Genomic DNA, 21,039 nt, shown 5'->3' with positions numbered 1-21,039 from the left:
GCTTCTCTGAATTTGCAGTGAGAAGAATTTCTCTGTGCCATGTGGAGAAATCACTTCAGCTCCTTGAAAGAATCAAGCGACGGTACAGGAAGCCTGTCACGGAACTCTGCTCTCAGGATAGATCCGTGCCACCACCTCCTTAATCAGAGCAGCTGTGGCTCCCCACACTCACAAGACGGAAGGAGTGGGGAGGGCTGGTGGACCTAAGATTCCCCCTCTCACTGGATATAACCCTGTCATGCTGGCTGCATCTAGTCTTGAGAGATGCAAAAGTATGGAGGTAGGTGGGAAGCTAACTGAAGGGGGGGACTATATCCTCCCTGGGAGGTTGTCACCCTTGTGGCATGAGATATTTCAGTGACACAGCTATTTGGTATCATTATGCTTCTGAAGAAAGCCCTATAAACTCAGACTTACCAAACTGCATTTGAATGGCGTTGTTCCTTTGATCTGTCATGGGTGCTTTCCTGGGGCGAGTAGATGTTTATCCATATCTCCACAGGAAATGGTAACACAAAGATCAAAAGTCCACAGCCCAGCTTCCACAGGAGGCCTACACGCCATCGACTGTGCCGCCGATTGTGCCGCCGCCACGTCTCTAGGGATCCTTGAGAAGTTCCAGCACGTTTTGCGAGTATTCAAGGCCAACACTGATGGGCGGCAGATAATAACCTTTGCCATCACTGCCATTAAGGGTGTGGGGTGGCGATATGGTCATGTGGTGTTGAGGAAAGCGGACATTGACCTCACCAAGAGGGCTGGAGAGCTCACGGAGGATGAGGTGGAGCGTGTGAGCGCCATCATGCAGAATCCATGGCAGTACAAGATCCCAGACTGCTTCTTAAACAGACAGAGGATGGGAAATATGGACAGTACAGCCAGGGTCTGGCCAGTGGTCTAGACAACAAACTACGTGAGGACCCGGAGCGACTGAATAAGATTAGAGCCACTTTGGGGACCTTCATGTCTGAGGTCAGCACACCAAGACCGCTGGCTGCTGGGTGCCTTACTTCTTGGGTATGGCCAAGAAGAAATGAGTCCATGGGCCTTTGAGGTTAATATTATATACCTATGGAAAAAAATTCCACTGCCCAGCGTGGTCACACAAGCCTGTGATCCCAACACCTCAAGGCAGAGGCATTAGGAGCTCAGAAAGTACAAGACCAATATACCTACACTGGGAGTTCTAGGCCAGCTAGAGCTTCACAGTGATATCCTGTCCCCAAACCACCACCACCAAAACCCAGCTACCACCATTTCCCATGATCAGTGCATGGGAAACAATATGGTCTTGACCTGTCCTGCTCTGTGGTCCATATAACACGCACATCTTATCTTTCTCACTTTGTTTTGTCCCTCAGCTCTTGTTAGGATCAATCAGAATGACTCCCCAGTCCCTTGTCTTGATCCTCCATATTCCCAGAAGAAGTCTCTAAATCTTACTCATAGTTACACCCACGGTACTTAGCCTCCTTACTGGTAAAGGTAATTCTTTTTGTTTGCCTTGGTACCTGGAGAGCCTTCGGTTCCTGCTTGGAAGGTCCTGGATTTGTTGTGACAACGTCCAACACGTTCTGCATGATCTCCCATGGCATCAGAATGTTCCAGACCGTTCGCACTGTGACACAAAGACCCCTGTGAGAAAGGACAGCATTTGAAGGGTTCAGACCCCTGTCATACAGACACTCAAAGAGCCGTACCCCATGTTCAGCTTAGTATGAACAAGAAATTCATGAGATCTTGGGCTCCCACCTTTGGGACAGTGAATCTGTCGCTGTATTAGCTACTTTCCTGTTGTTGGGATAAAACATCATGACCAAGGCAACTGTTAGAAGAAAGGGTCTATATGGCTCATAGTCCCTGAGGGCAAGGGGTCAACCATGGCAGGGGAGCATGGCAACAAGCAGCAGTCACGTGGCTGGAGCAGGAATCTGAGGCTCCCATCTTTAATTACAAGCACAAACTGCAAGTGGGTGAGGCTATTCTACTCTCAAAGCCCACCCCCAGTGATGTATGTAGTTCCTCCAGCAAGGCTACAACTCCTAAACCTCCCTAAATGGCACCATCAACTGGGAACTCAGTGGTCAAATCTGTTGGGGTTCCCCACAAGCCTCAAGGCTGGTGGGGAGATGATCCCCAAGAGATGAAGAAGTGCCATCTTTGTTGGCACTGGGTCATGCCGCCAGGGACCGACCCCCTGGTTTACTTTTCCTACACATTTAGACTTAGTAAAATGTGTGACCTATTGGTTGATAAACAGAGCTTAGGGGTAGGGCCTAGAGGAAGGATCTGTGACAAGCCTAAGAACAGATTCTATTGGTGGAGAACGCAAAGTATATGGGCCCTCCTTCGCCCGGATGTGCTCTGTTCACTGAGAGACAACGCTCAGGATGGTGGAGAGGTTCAGGTGGACGCTGGCTTCTAATAGAACAGCAAAGGATCTCCAGGTTATTTGACCACATCACTCCAGCATTCCAGGTGATCAGGCATCCTTCATTTCCTCCCGTTGAAGAAAACGGGCCCATGTGATTGACAGTCCCGGTTTCTCCAGTGTGGCTTCTAAGCTGTGCATCCTACACAAATCCACGAGCTTATGTGGGATAGGCTCAGTCACATGGCACAGTCATTGAGGGAGCAATTGTCTTGTTTCCTCTGCTTATTAGCTTCTGCTGGGTCCCATGTAGGAAAGCAGAAATACAATTACACTCCTTGGAGAAGAAGAGCTAGTTGAATTGAGAGGTTTAAAAACAAGCTAAGAGGGCGGGGGATGTAGATGCCTTAGTATAGTGCTTGCCTCCAAAGCTTCGCCTTCCATCCTGAGCACCGTATATAAACTGAGTATGGTACTTGGGAGGTGACGGCAGGAGGAACAGAAGTTTGAGGTCAATCTTGCCTACATAGCAAGGTTGAGGCCAAGCTGGGACACATGACCCATTAAGATCTTGACTCAAAAACAAAAACCAGTTAAACGAACCGAAGTCTAACAAGTTCGGGTTCTTTGCCTTGACATGTCAGTCATTTTCTGCAGGTTTCCAGGCTTGCATGAGAAGAAGCTGGGGTTAGTTACTCTGTTAGACAAAGGTGGAAGCTACAGGAACCACATGTCGTACAATTGCTAACAATTACAACCATCTGAGACTGGCTAGAGCAACCTTAGGACATTCTGGAGTCTCAGTTATTAAAAAAGCTATAAAGGGAACTGTTCCCTGTAATGTTATTGTACGTGCATGAGACAACAGGTCACCAAGTAGGAAATCTTTAAGGTCCTTTAAAGTGCACACTTTGTATAAGGTTATAGCTACACATCTGATTTAACTGTCGCTATTTCCCCTTCCTCTCATCTACCCTTAAAAAATACATTATGAAGAAGATCCAGTCTCTCTTTTTAAGCTCCCAAGGCCAGATAGAGAAAATTGAGGAAGACCAGGAGTAATTCTTCTTTGAAGATACAGCTGGTAAGTATCTTCTGGGATGTCCAAAATTCTCCTTTTCCTATCTAGCAACCTTAGCCTCCACCCTAGTTCCCTTGGGTGCAGGGAAGCATGATTTCAAGCCTGCACTGTTATCAGACTCGGGATGACAGATCATTTTCTCTTCCAAGCCTTTCCCTACACAAATGGGAAGCGGTCCAGCACACTTCAGCCAATCTGGTGGAGGAGGCCTTGCTTCCTCGTCACTGAAACCCACATAATGACCCGATGGGCTCTGGTTAATCCCCGGATGAGAAGGGGAACCGAGGAAGGAGGGGAGTGGTGGCGTGAAGTCTGTGAGACATGTGCATGCCTTATTCCATGTCAACGCACAGCTGCAATGCTGCTGGACTCGCCCCCATCCCTGGGTCTTGGGCTGTGAGGAGCATCTGCCACTTTCCTCTCCTATCTGCAGTTTGCAGCCACCTCTTAAGGACCCCCAGTTCTACCCTTGCATCTGCTCAGAGATCTCAGTTCACATCTTTTCAAAGAGGAGGACTCAGCAGAGTCAGACAGTTGGAACAGTTTATTCAACAAAATGAGTCATGTGGGTACATTCTGGAGACGCAGGAGTGTGTCACAAGGTGTGTGCATGGTAGTCCATTGAGTTCCAAGGTTTTTTTTTTTTTAGTTTTTTTTTTTTTTAGTCCCACTCTACTGAGGGTGAAGACATCTCTAGGATCATTCATTCCCTACTCACCAGGATGTTTATTTGTGTACATGATGGCCAGAGAGAAAGTAACCTGGCACCTTACTTTCTGATACAATGGAAACCTAAGTCTACCTTCAAGGATGGCTAGCCACATTCAAGGGAATTTGAACCATCAGGAGACATAGCTACCAATATAAATTTAACATTTAACTCCCTGCCTACGTGTTCACAATATATCTACTCACAAAAGGGCTGGATCTATATAACATCTCCTCCTTCATCTCACATCCTCCTCAGTACCTACTCTGACACTCTGATGCCATCCATGCTCCACTAAACAGCAAACACGATTTTTTTTTATAAGTCTAAATCCAATTACATCACTTTCTGCCTTACAACTTTGGTATGGCTGCCTTATATGATGAGGGAGGCTCACTCCTATTCCTTCCTCTGCTCTGCAGGTCTGCACGGCTCTGCTGGCCTCTGGCATCATCTCAGCTTCATCTTTCCAATCGCAACTACCTGGCTGGCTTGGAACATACACGTCTCAGCTCCAGCACTGTGCAGGAGTATAAACAAAAGGAAAACCATGTTCTCTGGTAGACATTTTTATATAGGGGCTGGAGAGATGGTTCTGTGTTGTAAGAGGTCACTTGTTCTTTTCCCGGCTGCCCAGACTCCCGAAATAAATGCCAGAAACTGTATTAATTAAATCACTGCTTGGCTAATTACTTAAGTATATTGCTAGCTAGCTCTTACATCTAGAATTAACCCGTCTCCATTATTTTATATTTTATCACAAGGCTTGTGGCCTACTGCAAAGGTTTCAGCATGTCTGTCTCTGGAGGCAGTTCCATGGCTTCTCTTTGACTCTGCCTCCTTTCTCTCAGCATTCAGTTTAGTTTTCTCTGCCTACCTCCATTCCTTGTGCAGGCCCAAGACAGTTTCTTTATTAACCAATGGTATTCACAGCATACAGAGGGGAATCCCACATCAGTTCAGCAGTGAAGAGCACTGGCTGCTCTTCCAGAGGTCCTGAGTTCAATTCCCAGCACCAACATGTGGTTCACAAACATCTGTAATGAGATCTGGTGCCCTCTTCTGGCCTGCAGGCATGCATGCAGGCAGAACACTATAAACATAATTTAAAAAATCTTTTTAAAAAATTATATATCTTTTACATGGTTAAGATTTTTTCAGAACTTTAAAGTAGTTTAAAAAATTGAGAAGCATTTTAGAATTTATGCCATCACCTTAAAGTTTAATTTTTTAAAACCTATAATCAGAACTGAATCCATTTTACTCTCTCAGCTTCAACAGAAGCAAACACAGTAGTCTCTCCACAGTCTATCTCTTTACTTAATTCATTTTTATTTACATGAACTGTCAAACGTCATTTCTTAACCAAGTGTTGATCATAAGTCATTTTTAATTAACTTAAACTCACTGATTCTTTTCATTTAAAATGTTAATTTTATAGGCATTGATTTTCTTTATAAAATTATTGCATTAAAGTAGCAACTGACATTCTTGCTGGGCAGTGATGGTGCACACCTTTAATCCCAGCACTTGAGAGGCAGGCAGAGTTCTGAATTCAAAGCCAGCCTGGTCTGCAGAGTGAGTTCCAGGATAGCCAGGCAACACAGAGAATCTCTGTCTTGAAAAACCAAAATCAATCAACCAAACAAAAAAGTAGCAACTGACTACTGGGATTTGGGATTTTGGTGTCCCTTAAGATCCACGCTCACCAGCTTCCTCTAGATCTTCTTCTGCTCGGTTTAAAGCCCATCTCCTCACAGAGACCTCCCGTGATCTTTTTTTCTGACGTAGGCTCTGTGTTGGGGTGTAGCTCAGCAGTAGAACACTAGCTTAGCATATGTGAGACCCTGGGTTCGATCTCCAACACCCCTTGACCTTCCAGCCCTGCACACCTTCAATCCCTTACACCCCACTCTTCCAAGTTAGCTTTAATAGCACATCTATTCTTCTCAGCGATCTTACTTGGCTTTTAAATCAGTTCTTAAGTTTTGCCTTAGATCCCAAGTGGAAGCATGCGCCACTCTGTCCACAGCTCCTACAATATAGGGCTGTAGAGCTTATGTTGCCATTGGAGCAGGAGTATGTGATTTATAGATGGGTGTTGTCAATGTTAGCACAAAAACAAGTTAGAGTAATGGTGGCAGAGGAGGAGAGGTTGCTATCAAATGACACAATCGTCATTACAGACATTTGAGCCTTTCCTTCACGTTCTACTTCTTAACATGTAAGAGCTTGATTCCGGGCACATGGAACTCACAGTCCCTGAGGAGGACAACTAGGAATGTAGACTTTGAATTATTTGTTTTGTTGACGTGACAAATACCTGATACAGTCATGTAGGGAGAGAGGGCTTAGTTTGGTTTACAGTTTGGGAGGATTCCACGGCAGGAGATCACTGGTCACATGGCATCCACATTCAGGAAGCAGAGAGAGAGGAATGCTGGTGTCCACTTTCTCCTTTTCATTCACTCTGAGACCCTAGGCCCTTAGGAAGATGCTGCCCACATTCAGGGTGAGTCTTTTCACTTCAGTTAACTGAATCTAGAAACTTCCTTCATGAATATGCCCAGAGATTTGTTCCCATGGTGATTCTAAGTCTCATCAAATTGACAAAAGTAAACATCACACAGCTCAAGACAAAATTACGTAACCGTTGAAGATGACACCATCAAGCAGTAAAAGGCTGGACGGCCCCTGCAGGCTCTTACAAACAGGTGTTTCTATTTTCCACATTCTGCCAAGGAGCAGACAACACCAACCAACCAATGATGGTGCTGGGATTCAAACCCTAAACCCACATTCCTCATTCTAATCTTATTTATTGTCAGGGGGAAAAAAGAACACAAAGACACACATTCCATCTAGTGAGGAACAAGAGCTGAGAGCAGCCTGCTGACAGAAGGAGGAGGTGTACGTGATTGGTATATGCAAGTAACGAACCCTAGGTACAGATATCCTAATTTGTTGCAGGATAATTTTCTAACTACCTTGTCTTTTTCCTTTATTTTCCCCCTTTCAAAGTAGAATATGTGGGGGGGGGAGGACTTCAAATTTATTTGGGTTTAAGTTATTGGAAGTTTTGTAGTATCTAGTGGAAAAACAAATAAAAGAAAAACAAGACCAACTTTAGCACTGGGAAATTTTTCCCTGGTCATTTAGCCAACATTCCCACAAGAAATTTTTCTTTAAAAAATAATAATTGCTATAATAGTATTTTTTTTTAACTTTTCTACTATGGTCTCCTTGGAGCCCACTGACTAGATCAGTCGTAGAGAGAAAGATCAGGGGTTAACTTCACTTCTCCTGGGTTCTGAACACTGACGTGGGACTTCAGAGAAACCTTCATCCAATTTTTACCCCAAATTAAATCAAGAGCATTGATAATTAGTTTCTATCAAAGTCATCTAGGGGGAAATGAAAGAAACTGAAAAAGCCATAAGCTGTCTTTACTTCTTCATTAATATTTGCTCCCAGGTGCGGGTCAAATAAACCACACTCACACTTTTAAATGAGTTGGTTTAAAGTTGATGAATTGTTTTTCTCTTTGGGTTTCTGCCACCCGTGGAGCTGGTTGCTCCCACTCCAGCTCCCTCTTCTACTAGAGGTTTTAGTCAAACAAAGAAAGCCAAGCTCTGCTCCCTAGAAAGTGAACCCCATTTGCTTTCAAAGTTGCCCCTCATCACACATCCAGTCCCACAAGGTTTCTCTGAAAAATCTTTTCCACAGACAAAAATTCCTGCCTCTAACAGATTACCACACGAGGCTGAAGGAGACTGGGGCCTTCAGAACCCTTGAAGGGAAGCCGGAAGTCACAGGCTGGAGCCCGGAAGAACTGCATGCGCCCACATCTGACCACAACCGAAACCATATTCATTACCCGGTTTGAGGCTTCCTTCAATACCGTTACACCCAGGAGAATACACAAGGCAGAGAGTCAGTCAGACAGGGATGGGAGTGCCCTGTAGATGCTCCAAATCTGGGGTCCGGAGGTCCACGGGGAATACCACTGCTTCTTGAATCAAATGCTATGGGAGGAAACAAACAATAGGGAAAGGAACCGCTGTGAGCAAAGGGGGAAGACAATGCCCAGAACACCCACAGGGTGAGCGCTCCCCCCCCCCCCCCCCCCCCCCCCCCGTTCCAAAACGCAGCAGACATTTCCCAGTATATAAGGCTGCAGAGCACTAAAAAGGACTTGCCTTGTTACAGGAGAAGGAATCTCTTAGGAAATACTGCAGCAGTCCCAGCCAATAGGTTTAAGAACAAGAACCTAAAGGCCAAACCCCTTTTGAGTAATGGCAATTTTCTAGGAAAAAAACTCAAGGCTGTCTGCTGGAACATAGACACACACAGCACTGAGGTACATTGTACAATGTCTTTGGTCAACTAAAAATTACCAGACAGGTAAAGATGAATTATACCAACAAAATAATGAAGATTAAAAAAAAAAACAATGGAAATTGACTCATAAGTAATAAAGATGAAAATATAAGTTGAGAAATAAATGAAAAGATTAAAGACATATACCACTATGTATTGTGAGATAATGCTGTTGTAAATGCACTGTAAAGATTTGTCACTAAGGGGCTGGAGAGATGGCTCAGCGGTTAAGAGCATTGCCTGCTCTTCCAAAGGTCCTGAGTTCAATTCCCAGCAACCACATGGTGGCTCACAACCATCTGTAATGAGGTCTGGTGCCCTCTTCTGGCCTGCAGGCATCACACAGACAGAACATTGTATACATAATAAATAAATATTTAAAAAAAAAAGGATTTTCACTAATATTGGCTTAATAAAATGCTGATTAGCCGGGCAGTGATGGGACACACCTTTAATCCCAGCACTTGGGAGGCAGAGGCAGGCGGATCTCTGTGAGTTTGAGGTCAGCCTGGTCTACAAGAGCTAGTTCCAGGAATAAATAAGTAATAATAAAATAAAATGCTGATTGGTCAGTAGCCAGGCAGATAGTATAGGCGGGGTGACCAGACTAGGAGAAATCTGGGAAGAGGAAAAGCAGAGACACAGTCACAAGTCAGATCCAGAGGTAGCAAGATGAGAATGCCTTACCGAGAAAAGGTACTGAGCCAAGTGGTCAAACATAGATGAGAATTATGGGCCAATTTAAGTTGTGCGAGGTAGTTAATAATAAGCCTGAGCAATAGGCCAAACAGTTTATAATTAATATAAGCCTCTGTGTGTTTCTTTGAGACTAAACAGCTGCAGGACCGGGTGGGACTATATGTGCATATAGTGATATATAATGATATATGAACTTATGTGTGTGTATTTATTAGGCATAGTGGTATATGCCTTTAATGTCAGAACTTGATAGACAAGATTTCTTTGACTCCCTGGACAGCCTGAGCTACATAGCTAGTTTCAGCCAGCCAGGAGTACATAATAAGACCCAGTTTCAAACCTAAAAATCAAAACCAAAAACAAGACAGTGTAAAGGTTCCTGCGTCTCGTCTTCTTGCTGAGGCCATTTCAGGTTTAACTACGATTTGATCTCTTTGATGGAGAATCCCAGAGAGAACTACCCAGCTCTGTTCTAGAAACCCAAGGACAGGCTGTCCTAGCTAATTCATCTTAGCCTTTGTTAAAACTGCTCCTTTATGTCGACCCTCCTCCACTAACCGCTTGTCTTAGCTTCTGTTGAAACTGCTCTCTTCAAACCACTTGCTCACTCTAAGAAGCACTCCCCGCAGTTGCTGGGTGAGATGCCTGGATAAGGACTCTGCTCTTTAAAAAAAAAAAAAAAAAAAAAAAAAAAAAAAAAAAAAAAAAAAAAAAAAAAAAACATCTTCAGGACACTGGGGCCACACCTAGATCTACAAACACTTGATTTTGGTCCCAGCCTGCTGGAATAAAGACTTTTAGATCACCTCCGGTTAGCTCCAATAACAATGGCTCTAGAATTCAAACCCAAACTCATACTCTTTTTTTTTTTAATTTTTAAAGATTTGTTTAATTTTATGCATATGAATGTTTTGCTCCCATACATGCACTACATGTATAAAGCCCCCAAAGCAATCAGAATAGAGCATTGAATTCCATGGAATTGGAGATCTAGATGGTTGTGAGCCACCATGTGGGTGCTGGAAATCAAACCTGGGTCCTCTGGGAAAAACAAGTGCTCTTAATCGCTGAGCCATCTCTGCAACCCCAACAACCACATACTTAATCCTAATGTTTTTTTAATTAATTTTTCAAAGCAATCTTTTCTCATTTTACATACCAATCCTAGTTTTCACTCCCTCTCCTCCTTCTGCTCCCCCCCCCCCTTCACACCTCAAAGAGGGTAAGGCTTCCCATAGGAAGTCAACAAAGTCTAGTACATCATTTTGAGGCAGGACCAAGGCCCTCCCCGCTGTATCTAGGCTGAGCAAGGTATCCCTCTAAAAAGAATGGGCTCCAAAAAGCCAGTTCAAGCACTAGGGAAAAATTCTGGTCCCACTGCCAGTGGCTCTGCAGACTGCCCCAGCTATATAACTGTCACCCAGATTCAGAGGACCCAGTTTGGTCCTATGTTGATTCCACCCACCACCTCCTGCCCTCCCCCACTCAGCTGTCAGTCTGGAGTCAGTGAGCTCCTACTTATCCTAATCTTATACTACTGGGTAACAGTCCCAGTCCCATCTCCTTGTTCTCATTGTTTCTCTGCTCCATTCTCTGGGTTCTTGTTTTGTTTTGTTTTGTTTTTGTTTTTGTTTTGTCCAAGACAGGGTTTCTCTGTGTAGCCCTGGAACTTGCTCTGTAGACTACGCTGACCTCAAACTCAGAGATCTACCTGCCTCTGCCTCCCAGGTGCTGGGATTAAAGGCGTGCGCCTTCTCCACCTCCTCAAGGAACAGGTGCCTGAGATCTCCAGGATGGCAGCTGACTGAATGCTTCTCCACCCATACCTCCCACTGAGCATGAAACCCACTGACTCCCAAATCCCCTTCCCCAAGTCATCCCTTGCAAACAAGAAGTAGCCAGACTTAAACTGGCGTCCAAATATACCCAAAAAGGTTGGGATGTTGGGGATCTCTTCTCTCCAGACCCTGCCCAAAGAAAGCCTGCAGGGGGTCAGTTTCTCCTCCTGGGATACTCAGGCTATTTGAGGCATGGTCTCCTGACCTGCCACGTGGTTCTCCCTTGTGGTTTCTCCTCTTTCCCTGGGACCACCCCGGAATGCTTTGTTCAGATGAAACCCTGAACTTTAATTCGGCCGGATCTGGTTTATTGCACCAGCAGAAAGACTTAATATCGGGGTACAAAAATCTTTCTGTGTGCACCACTATAACCCCCAGCTAATGCTCTGTATCCTTAAAAGCTTTATTCCTTCACCCCATCCCTCCAGGCCCCTTCAGCGCTTACTGTTGGCACCCCACATTTTACAGACTCTCCACAAGCTCCTACTTGATGATCATGGTGTAGGGAGGGACTACCCGCCCTCTGAACCTATCTGCAGTGTCTTATAATACCTGGCAGGCTGAGTTCTAAGAGAGGTCTGTCAAACGAATGATTCTTTAACTTTGAACTGGAAAATCTCTTGGTGGGTAATAGTGTGAAAGGAACAACTTGGGTTCCAAGCGGTTTTTGCTGTGCTCTTACTATGGAACCCTCTCGTGTGACGAAGCAAAGCTGATGTGCTTTAATGTAACAATTATGGGCTTGTGTTAGTGAAGAACATGGCTAACGACTGTGGAGAAAAGGAACAGCCCTGAAAAGGAGAACTGTATCTGGCAGATGCATGGTGGGTAGTGTAGATGTGATGGATTCTATTTGAGTGGTCCAGGAAGCAGATGTCAAGATGGAATCCAAAGCACCCTTGAGGTGTTCTGGTGTTACTCCTTCCCAGGCAATGTAAGTCCTCAGCACCCCGATATTGTCTATGTCTTTTTTGTACCTCTGACTCTGTGCCATTGTTGGGTGAATGACACTGGCTATGGCGTGCATGTCTCTAACCTATTTGAAATCTTTCTTTTCCAAGATGGAAAAGGTATTCACACTGTAAAACTGAGAGTCTACTGAACTGGTCTTCTCACAGCGGACGAATTTTTATTCTAAAATTCCTTCAAACCCCACCTATAAACGAAACTTCTCGCAGTGTTTCCAGCATCCCAAGATGAATTCTTTGGCAGGGCTCATGTTCACCATATCTGTATTTCTTCTCTCCCAACTGATGTGGCAGCAGTTCATGCAAGAAGGAACCATTTGTCACCAGCAGACTCAGAGGGGGCTGCCCAATCACAGCAAGTTCCAGAAGCCTCAGCCATTCTATAATGTAATATGAGCACATACATTATGGATAGCATGCTCCATGTTGTATTCCTGGACTTAAAATGCACACACACACACACACACACACACCACACATTTATTGTGGTGGGTTTTTTGTTGTCGTTTGCTTTTCAAGACAGAGTTTCTCTGTGCAGCCCCGACGATTCTGAAATTTAGAGTGTAGATCAGGCTGATTTCGAACTCAGAGATCTGTCTACCTCTGCCTCCCAAGTGCTGGGGTTAAAGGTGTGTGCCACCATGCCCAGCTCAAGTGACTTAATATTAGCCACCCTCAGAAGGGATTAATGTGGTTGTCCTAGGTTGTAGTAAGGTAATGCATCTGTTCCCTGTCCCCTGCTTCCTCTAAGTAATAGTTCATGCCTATGAATAGTTCCCTTGCCTGTCTCCTTCATTCCCTAAAATGTCCCCCAGTCTCTTAACAAGGAGACAAGGGTCCCTCTGGCCAATATCCATTATAACCGATAAAACAGGACTTTGGCAGATAGAGGAACGAATGAGCCAAGACCAGCTGTATTAAATCACCTATTAGCATATTAATTAGTAGTAATACCTCTAGTGAGGTATGCAATTATCTGCACCCTTCATCAGAAAAGAGTGTCCAGAAAAGATTCATTCTATTCTCTGAATAAGTAACTTTGAGCATAATCCTGTTTCCTTTATATAACCTCCAGTAGTTATTCCAAAGAATGGTTTCTGCCTGTATTTCCCCGACATAAATAACAAGCCAAGTAGTAGCTCCATTTCACAGGCAAATGGTGTTGGGGAGAGAACACAAATGGAGCAAACCAAACTGTCCAGGGGCCAGAGCAACCTTTCCTTCCGCTAAGCAGCACGGCCTTGCCAGTGCAAACTCATCTCCCACATAAATAAGCAAAGAAGACAGGAGGAGGAGCAGGAGGAGGATGAAGAGGAGAAGATGGAGGAGGAAGAGGAGGAGGGAGGGAGAAAGAGGAAGAAGAGCAGAAAAAGAGACTGGAAGAGAAGAAGGAGGGGGAGCAGGAGGAGGTGAGCAAGCCCTCCTCAAAGCCCATGCTCTGTCTTACCGTGAGGCCCAAAAGCCTGGACTACAGAACACCTCTACTCTGCCCTGTTGGTAACATCAATGCTTTATCCACAACAAGAAACAGCCAAAGGCAAAGGGATGTTCCAACTGCGCTGTGTCTTCCAACCAGTGACTCCCTCACTGGAAACGAGGTGTCCAAAGGGCTCTCTGTCTTTCCTCCTGGGTCCCCACTCTGCCAAGGGCTGGGGAGAGACTCCGTGTTCCATTCTCTGATGCTCGCCTCTGTCCCCCTCAGGGCCCTGTGTAGGTGGAACTCACGAAGGAAGGACGGGATCTTCCCACTAGTATTTCACCCCTTTCTTGCTTAATAATGCATCCCAGGCGTGGTGTTTCAGGCTGGTATTCAGATGGCTATGTGGGTTATTTCCAGGCCCGGCTATTACCAGTGAATATGGTGACATTAATATGAGTAAATGCAGGAAGAGGGATGAAATAAAACATATCCTATTGAAGGAAATGAGGGTTCCTTAAGAAAGGAAAACACACATAGGAAGGACACGGGCATATCAGGATACAAATAGGCCCCCGGGGAGCCGTGGATTCCACAGGCATGATGTTATTGAAGTACTTGATACTGGAGTAAGCACCTGCAGAGATGAATTACATCCTTGTTCAGACCACTAACGCTGGGTACTGACATTGCAGGAAGCGCTTATGGTATATTTCAAATCCCTTGCCCACTACATAAATATCCAATAAATCAGTCAGTGATAAAGGACACTAGCTAAAAGGCTTGAAATGCTGAACAAGCCACCTCCCCTCCTCAGAGAAGCTGCCACCTTTAATTTATGAGGGGTTTCCTAGTCACTCACTCACACCTCCTGCCCTGGAAAGGCAAGATGAGCTATTAACACCTTCGGCGCTGTGCTCTGGAGAGCAGGAGGGTTGGCATCGGGATGGCTTCTCGAACAGCTGTCTTTTTCTTTCTTTTTTTTTTTTTTACAGGCATTATCTGGACATATTTCTAGGGTACATTATGATAATTTAATGTGTGTGCGCGGTGCATAGTAATCAGAGTAGCAAGCACTTCTGGAAATCTCTGGAAATGACTGATACCCAGCCCCTCCCCCTTAGCCTAGTTGTAGAGTTACAAAGGAGAAAAATCACTTCTCTCCCTCCGAGGAAACAGAGCTGGGGTCCGGGTTCTCATTATTCAGTTATAGTGATACTGCCTCATGGACTCAGTGTGGACTTTCTCATGGCTGTTCTGTAAGTGGAGAGTGGGAGGCATTATGGGAGTCCTTGTGCCTCTGATAACAGAGCCAACACGATGTCTCTCTCCAAAGACAATGAACAATTTAAAAATTGATCTGTGATATGATTAAAAGGAAAACGACTGTTAGGAAATGTGCCCCAGCTGTCATAATGATAATCTTTGGGTGGCAAAACCTGACTTTTGTCTTCTTTCCTGCATTTCCCAGGTATTTTGTCCACAGATGTTGGGCTGAGCGGTTGGGCCACTGGAGCTGCTAATCTCACAAATAACCCAAGCGTGATAAGGAATTGAATGTGTCAACTTCCCTGGGTCTTAAATGCCCAGATATTCTGTTCAACATTATCCTGGGCATTCTGAGAGGGTGTTTGGGGGTAAGATTAACCCTTGCATAGGAAGATGGGGAAATCCGATGGTCCTTTCCTAGTGTAGGTGGGCTTCATCTCATCAGTTGAAGAACCGATAGCAAACAAACCCTGGTTGAGCAGGATGACCAACCACACTTGCCCATCTCCAGATGGGACACTGATCTTCTGCTCTGGATACAGACTGGAGGAGATATCACTGGCCCTTCTGTGTGCCACCTTTCCACCTACAAACGCGGGGACGTCTCAGCCTCAGAAGTGCCAAGAACCACTTTCTCCTAAGGAATCTATTTCACAGCCCTGCTTCCTGTTATTTCTCTGGAGAGCCCTGGCTGATACAAAGAGTCAGGTGTTGACACATTTTTCTCTCCCATTGTTCCTCTACGTAAAAAGCAAATTTTTAAAAGTCATGCAAATTTAAGAACTATGTAAAGAAAACCTAAAAGAATTGATCCCACCTAGAACATTAATATTTCATTTCCAGCTTAATTTTGGTATTTCTACTTCCACATGAATCTCAAGGCACTCCAAATAGTATAGAGTCAATATCATTTCTAGAAAACCACACAAAGTTCTAATTCTAAAAGCCTGTATTTCAGGTGTTTAATGTTATGGCACTGAAGATGACATTAGCTTCAATTTGACTCTTCAGTACCTTTTTAAATCAAGAAAAGCAAAACTCTTTATTTGTGCATCAGAAAAAAAAATGTGTCTTGTCAAAGCCATAGCCACCTCCGCCACCACCCCCTGTCCCGGCCACCCCCCCCACACACACCCTGGGTTTCCTCAGCCCAACTCGGTCCAGCCCGGTTCTTGGGAGAATGAAGTTCGTGTACAAAGAAGAGCATCCATTAGAGAAGCGCCACTCTGAGGGCGAGAAAATCCAAAAGAAATACCCAGACCAGGTCCCAGTGATAGTGGAAAAAGCTCCCAAAGCTCGGATAGGAGATTTGGACAAAAAGAAATACCTGGTGCCTTCAGATCTTACAGTGGGTCAATTCTACTTCTTGATCCGGAAGCTAATTCATCTCCGTGCTGAGGATGCCTTGTTTTTCTTTGTCAACAATGTTGTTCCACCCACCAGTGCCACGGATGGGTCAACTATACCAGGAGCACCAATAGGAAGACTTCTTCCTATACCTCGCCTACAGTGATGAAAGCGTCTAAGGTCTGTGAAGCTGCTGTCCCTGAGGTGGGGGGTTCCATTCTACAAGGAGAGGTGGCGCAGCCTTCCTTGACATCTACTTCCTCCTTCTTCAGGACCTTCACTTAATGTTTGAGGCTGTTTCTCCTGTCCCTCTCAGCAGGAGGGGTAGTGGTGGACACAGTCTCCATACAAATCTCCTTTCTTTCCCCTCATTCGCCCTCATTCCCACTCTGCTTTAGACTTCTTGATTGTCAATCTCTGTCACATCCATCGATTGTTTTGGTTTCTATTCCCTTTCTAACTGCCCAAGCAGGCTCCCTTCCTTTTAGTACCTTCTTTTTGAGGGGTAGATGGAAGGGATTAACATTGTCGGGTGTAGTGTTAGGAGCGGCGAGGCTGCGTCCCCGGCACCCGGCTGCCTGCATGGCTAGCTTATGCACCGAAATAATTACACGGAAACTTTATTCTTTTAAACACTGCCTGACCCATTAGTTCCAAGCCTCTTATTGGCTAGCTCTTACATATTGTTCTAACCCATTTCTAATATTCAGTGTAGCCCACGAGGTGGCTTACCAGGGAGGATCTTAATCTGCATCTGTCTGGAGTGGGAGAATCATGGAGACTCCTGACTCAGCTTCTTTCTCGCAGCATTCTGTTCTGTTTACTCCACCCACCTAAGTGTTGACCTATCAAGGGGCCTAGGCAGTTTCTTTATTAATAAGAAATCACTCCCAGAAAAAAAGGGGGGATTAACTGGTTTGATGGGATGATTGGTATCTGTGAGTTTCTGTTTTTAGAAAATTACATTGGTACTGTTTCTTGTATATTGATATATTGAATATTGAATGTGAGTGTTCCTACCTTTATTTTTGTATAAGAGTATGCTTATATTATATTGATACATCGACCATATCACAATGTACATTTCTACCTCTGATACTATTTATGTTATAACATTGTTTACATTTGATATGTAATGACATTGTTTACAGGTGAAGATCATTGTCTTCATATTTTGTACAGTTGTTTATTCTCTTAGTCTTCAAGTTAGATAGGTATTGAGAATTATATGTCTGTCATGTTTATTTTTAGGTTAATCAGGTCTTCTAGATACATAGAGATTATATTTAGTCTAGATAGTATAATCTTCAGCTTCTTTAAAGAGCTGTAGAAAATGGCCTTTAATCTAACCTAGAATTCTGTGCCAACTAGACACAATTACTCCTGACAACGCCTCTCTACTCCTGAGAGAGAACGTTGAGCACCAAAGACACTCCACTGGGAGCTTGTCTTCTTGGCAGAACTGGCCTTTGGGTTAAAAGCCCATACCTCAACTACTGACAAAGATATGAAACAGGATTGTCTTATCTTGCCAAGCCAGGGAAGGATAATTCTAAGAAAGTTCCTTGCATTTGATAATGGTATGCCAGTTATGTTAGGCCTTAGCCAAAGTTGGTTGACTCAACATTGCTAACGAGACTTTGGGTGTTTGCCCAGGTAGTCAGTTGTCTCTGTCATTTGTGACACATTTTGTATATCTCTCATTTGTTAAGTAATATTTATTCCCTTCTCAGATCTTTGATGGAGTTGAATAATTACTCTCTACATTATTTAGACTCCTTGAGATAGAATGTCAAGCAAAACTTTTGTTCTCAATATTGTTTATTATTTGTTATTATTGTTTATAATTGTATTTGGTTTAGTTCTGTCTTATTTAGACAAAAGGGGGAGATGTAGGGTTAAGCCAGTCCATTGGGGCGGGCTTGCCTCAGGCGAGCGTTTACTTATAAATTGGGCGCACGGAAGCCTGCGCGGCCCTTCCTGTTTCCTGTCCTCCGCTGGAACCTTGGTTTTGTGAGTTTGACTTTTCCATTAAAGCTGTGTTTATATTTATTACAATTTGTCTGCATTAATCTACGCCGTAACAGTCGGGGGGAGGTAGGAGGCACATCAATAAAGAAGAAACCACCGAGCTGAAAAAAAAAAAAGTGCCAGGGCAAAAACTTGCTGAGCACTGTGCAGTGGGAGGCTCCCAGACAGTGAAAACAGCAAGCATCTAGCAAGCGCCATGTCAGTTCCACCGTAGACAGTCCTTATTACCACCCTGCGCTGGGTGCTGCAGCCAGTGCAACCTGGAGACCATCATGGGTGGCTGGGGAAGGTCACAGAGGCAGGCCCTGACTCTGGCTTAAGCTCATCTCTAGGAAGTGGGATGCTGTCTCCATGCTTGAGGGGTCACTGTCAAGCCAAGATGGATTATCAGGAAACCAACACAAGAGTACATATGATTAAGCATTAAATTGGAGTGGTATTTTCATTGACTTTCATCAATTCCAGCAAGTCTCGTCTGACTTGTTCCATTCTCAGAGCTGAAGTTCAAAGTTGGGAAATAATTCACCCACATGGTTAGTGGCAGTCCCAGAAAGAAAGTCTTGGAATGATGGCTTGTGTTCCTAATGAGCCATAAACACAGACACCGCTCCAGCCCAAGAAGTTGTTTTGAAGAGGCCCAAGCGAAAGCTGTACCACCCCACCCCTACCCGCCCAGATGTTCAGGAACACAGAATAAAATGAATCTAAGGGGAAAAGTTTGTGTTTGATTGCTGACTTTTATGAAGCATTAAGAAATCAGAGATTCTCTACGTGGGACTCAGCACCAGGGATGCTGTCTCCATAGAACAGTAAGAACTAAATGTTCTTTAGTCATTATGGGTCAGCGCAGGACTTGAGGTAGCAGGGGGAGGGAAAACGGGGTGTTGAAGAAGACAGGGAGGAACAGAGAGGCAGAAAGAAAGAAGCCAACAAGAGAAAGGAAACAAGGAAAAATCAGTTTTGTCCCATTTGACTTGATTTTAAATTATGTCTGGTGTCTTAGTTAGCTCACTAGTACTGTGAGAAAACACCCCGATGGAAAGCAACTTGGGAAAGAAAGGGTGTAATTCAGCTTACAGCTGTCAGGCCATAATCATCATGAGGGAAGTCAGGGCAGGAACTCAAGGCAGGGACTCGGAGGCAGGAACTGAAGCAGAAGCCATTGAGGACTGCTGCTTACTTGCCCAATCCACTTTCTCATACAGCCCCGGACCACCTGCCCAGGGTGATGCTGCCCACCATGGGCTGAGCCTTTCTACAGCAATGATTAAGAAAATGCCCTATAGACTTGCCTAGACATGTTCTCAACTGAGGGTTCACTTCCCAGACGACTCTAACTTGGATCACAAGAAGAAAGAAGCAGAACACACAGTATGAGAATTTTCTTTTCTTTTAGATTTATTTTTAGTTATGTATATGTGTGTGAGTATGTGTGCTTGAGTGTGGTACCCATGGAGGCCAGAGACGATGGAGCTTTAAGTGGCTGTGGAGCTCCTGATGTGGATGCTGGGAGTGTTCAAACTCAGGTCCTCTGAAAGACCAATCTGCGCTCTTAACCACTAAGCTATTTCTCCAAACACAAAGTATGAAGAACTTATAAGGACCAGAGTTTATCCTAAGCTCTTTACTTCCACTCCTTAACCAGATACATTACTACCATTTCAAATGGTGAAGTTGAGATTTACTTGCTCAAGGCCACTGGGATCTGAATACAGTTCAGAGGCTTGGGGTATAGTTTAGTTGATAGATTGCCTGCCTAGTGCAAGCAGAGCCTTGAGTTTGGTACTCAACACAGCATAAGCCAGAGGTGGTGGTAATCCTATCACGTGGCGAGTGGAGGCAGGAGGACCAGCATTTCTGAGGCAGGAGGATCAGGATCTCAGAGTCATCCCCAGCTGTAGAGTAAGTTCAAAAGCAGCCGGGGATACATGAGACCTTGTTTCAAAACAAGCAAAACACATACAAATTCATATTAGTCTGAACCTACGACTAGACGTATGGACCTCCATATAGAAGCATTTCTACATTCAAGCTTCATAGACCCAGACCTCCCGATATTCCCAGGGGCCGTTTTCAGTCAATGGTTCCCAAGCTACTCGGAGTTCACCAAGTTCCTGGGCTGGAAGTTAAAATTCCTCTCCCATTGAATTTCATAACTAGGGCTGCTGATCCAAGCACAGGACTGTATTGAGGTAGAATTAGTGTTGATTCCAGAAGCTTCCTGCCAGAATTCTGCAGGACTCCCCAAAGGATTATCATCCCAATAAACTGGGTTCCTTCTGCTGTTCTCTGTCTTCAGGCACAAGAGGATTGGGCAGGACCTATCAGCCCTGTTCAGATGGAAATGGGGAGAATCCGTTGGCAGCTCTTATTGCTCCCACTGTCTGAGCAGAGCCTCCGGCAGGCCAGCATCTCCAGGTCCTCATGGGCAGGAAGTTCCACTGTCCCCGTGTTAACCATATCATCAGCACTCCCTGGGGAAATAAACCTTTATTTCAAATACGGACTTGACTCAAGGTATCTGAAGACGAGCAATTGTTCTGCAGCCAGCAGTGGAACTCTGGGGAAGGAGCGTGGTGAGACAGAAAGAGCTCCAGCCAGATCTTCAGAGTTCCGCAGAACCAGGAAAACCAACAGAGCAGATCAAGGCTGTGGCAGCCTGGCAGCGGGGTCAGTGCGCACTGATTGGGATCCAAGGTTCTTGTTTTCCTTCCAGTTTTTCTTTTGTAACATTCTCATTTATTTTGTAGGACTGGAGATCTGAATCTAGGGCCTTATGTATGTTAGGCAAGCTCTTCACCCTGAGTTGTATACCAGCCCATTTTTAGCATACAGTGTGATTGTCACGTAACTGGCAGCAAAAAGCATCTTCTGTTGTTTTGGAAAGAAGACCAGGATTGGAGCCCAAGGACCTGAGTTCAAATCCCAT

General features: G+C 44.7%; 2 pseudogenes; both read left to right on the top strand.

Moving 5' to 3' along the window:
* Nucleotides 1-505: 505 nt before the first annotated feature.
* Nucleotides 506-8,047, top strand: LOC126488425 (40S ribosomal protein S18-like; annotated as a pseudogene).
* Nucleotides 8,048-15,912: 7,865 nt separating this feature from the next.
* Nucleotides 15,913-16,258, top strand: LOC126488410 (gamma-aminobutyric acid receptor-associated protein-like; annotated as a pseudogene).
* The last annotated feature ends 4,781 nt before the right edge of the window (nt 16,259-21,039 follow it).

Source organism: Alexandromys fortis, unplaced genomic scaffold (genome assembly GCF_014885135.2).
Source record: "Alexandromys fortis isolate MF-2015 unplaced genomic scaffold, M_Fortis_MF-2015_v1.1 scaffold_203, whole genome shotgun sequence".
In the NCBI taxonomy this organism is placed as follows: Eukaryota; Metazoa; Chordata; class Mammalia; order Rodentia; family Cricetidae; genus Alexandromys; species Alexandromys fortis.
Note: the sequence above shows the minus strand (reverse complement) of the source record. Positions and strands in the feature narration are given on the sequence as shown.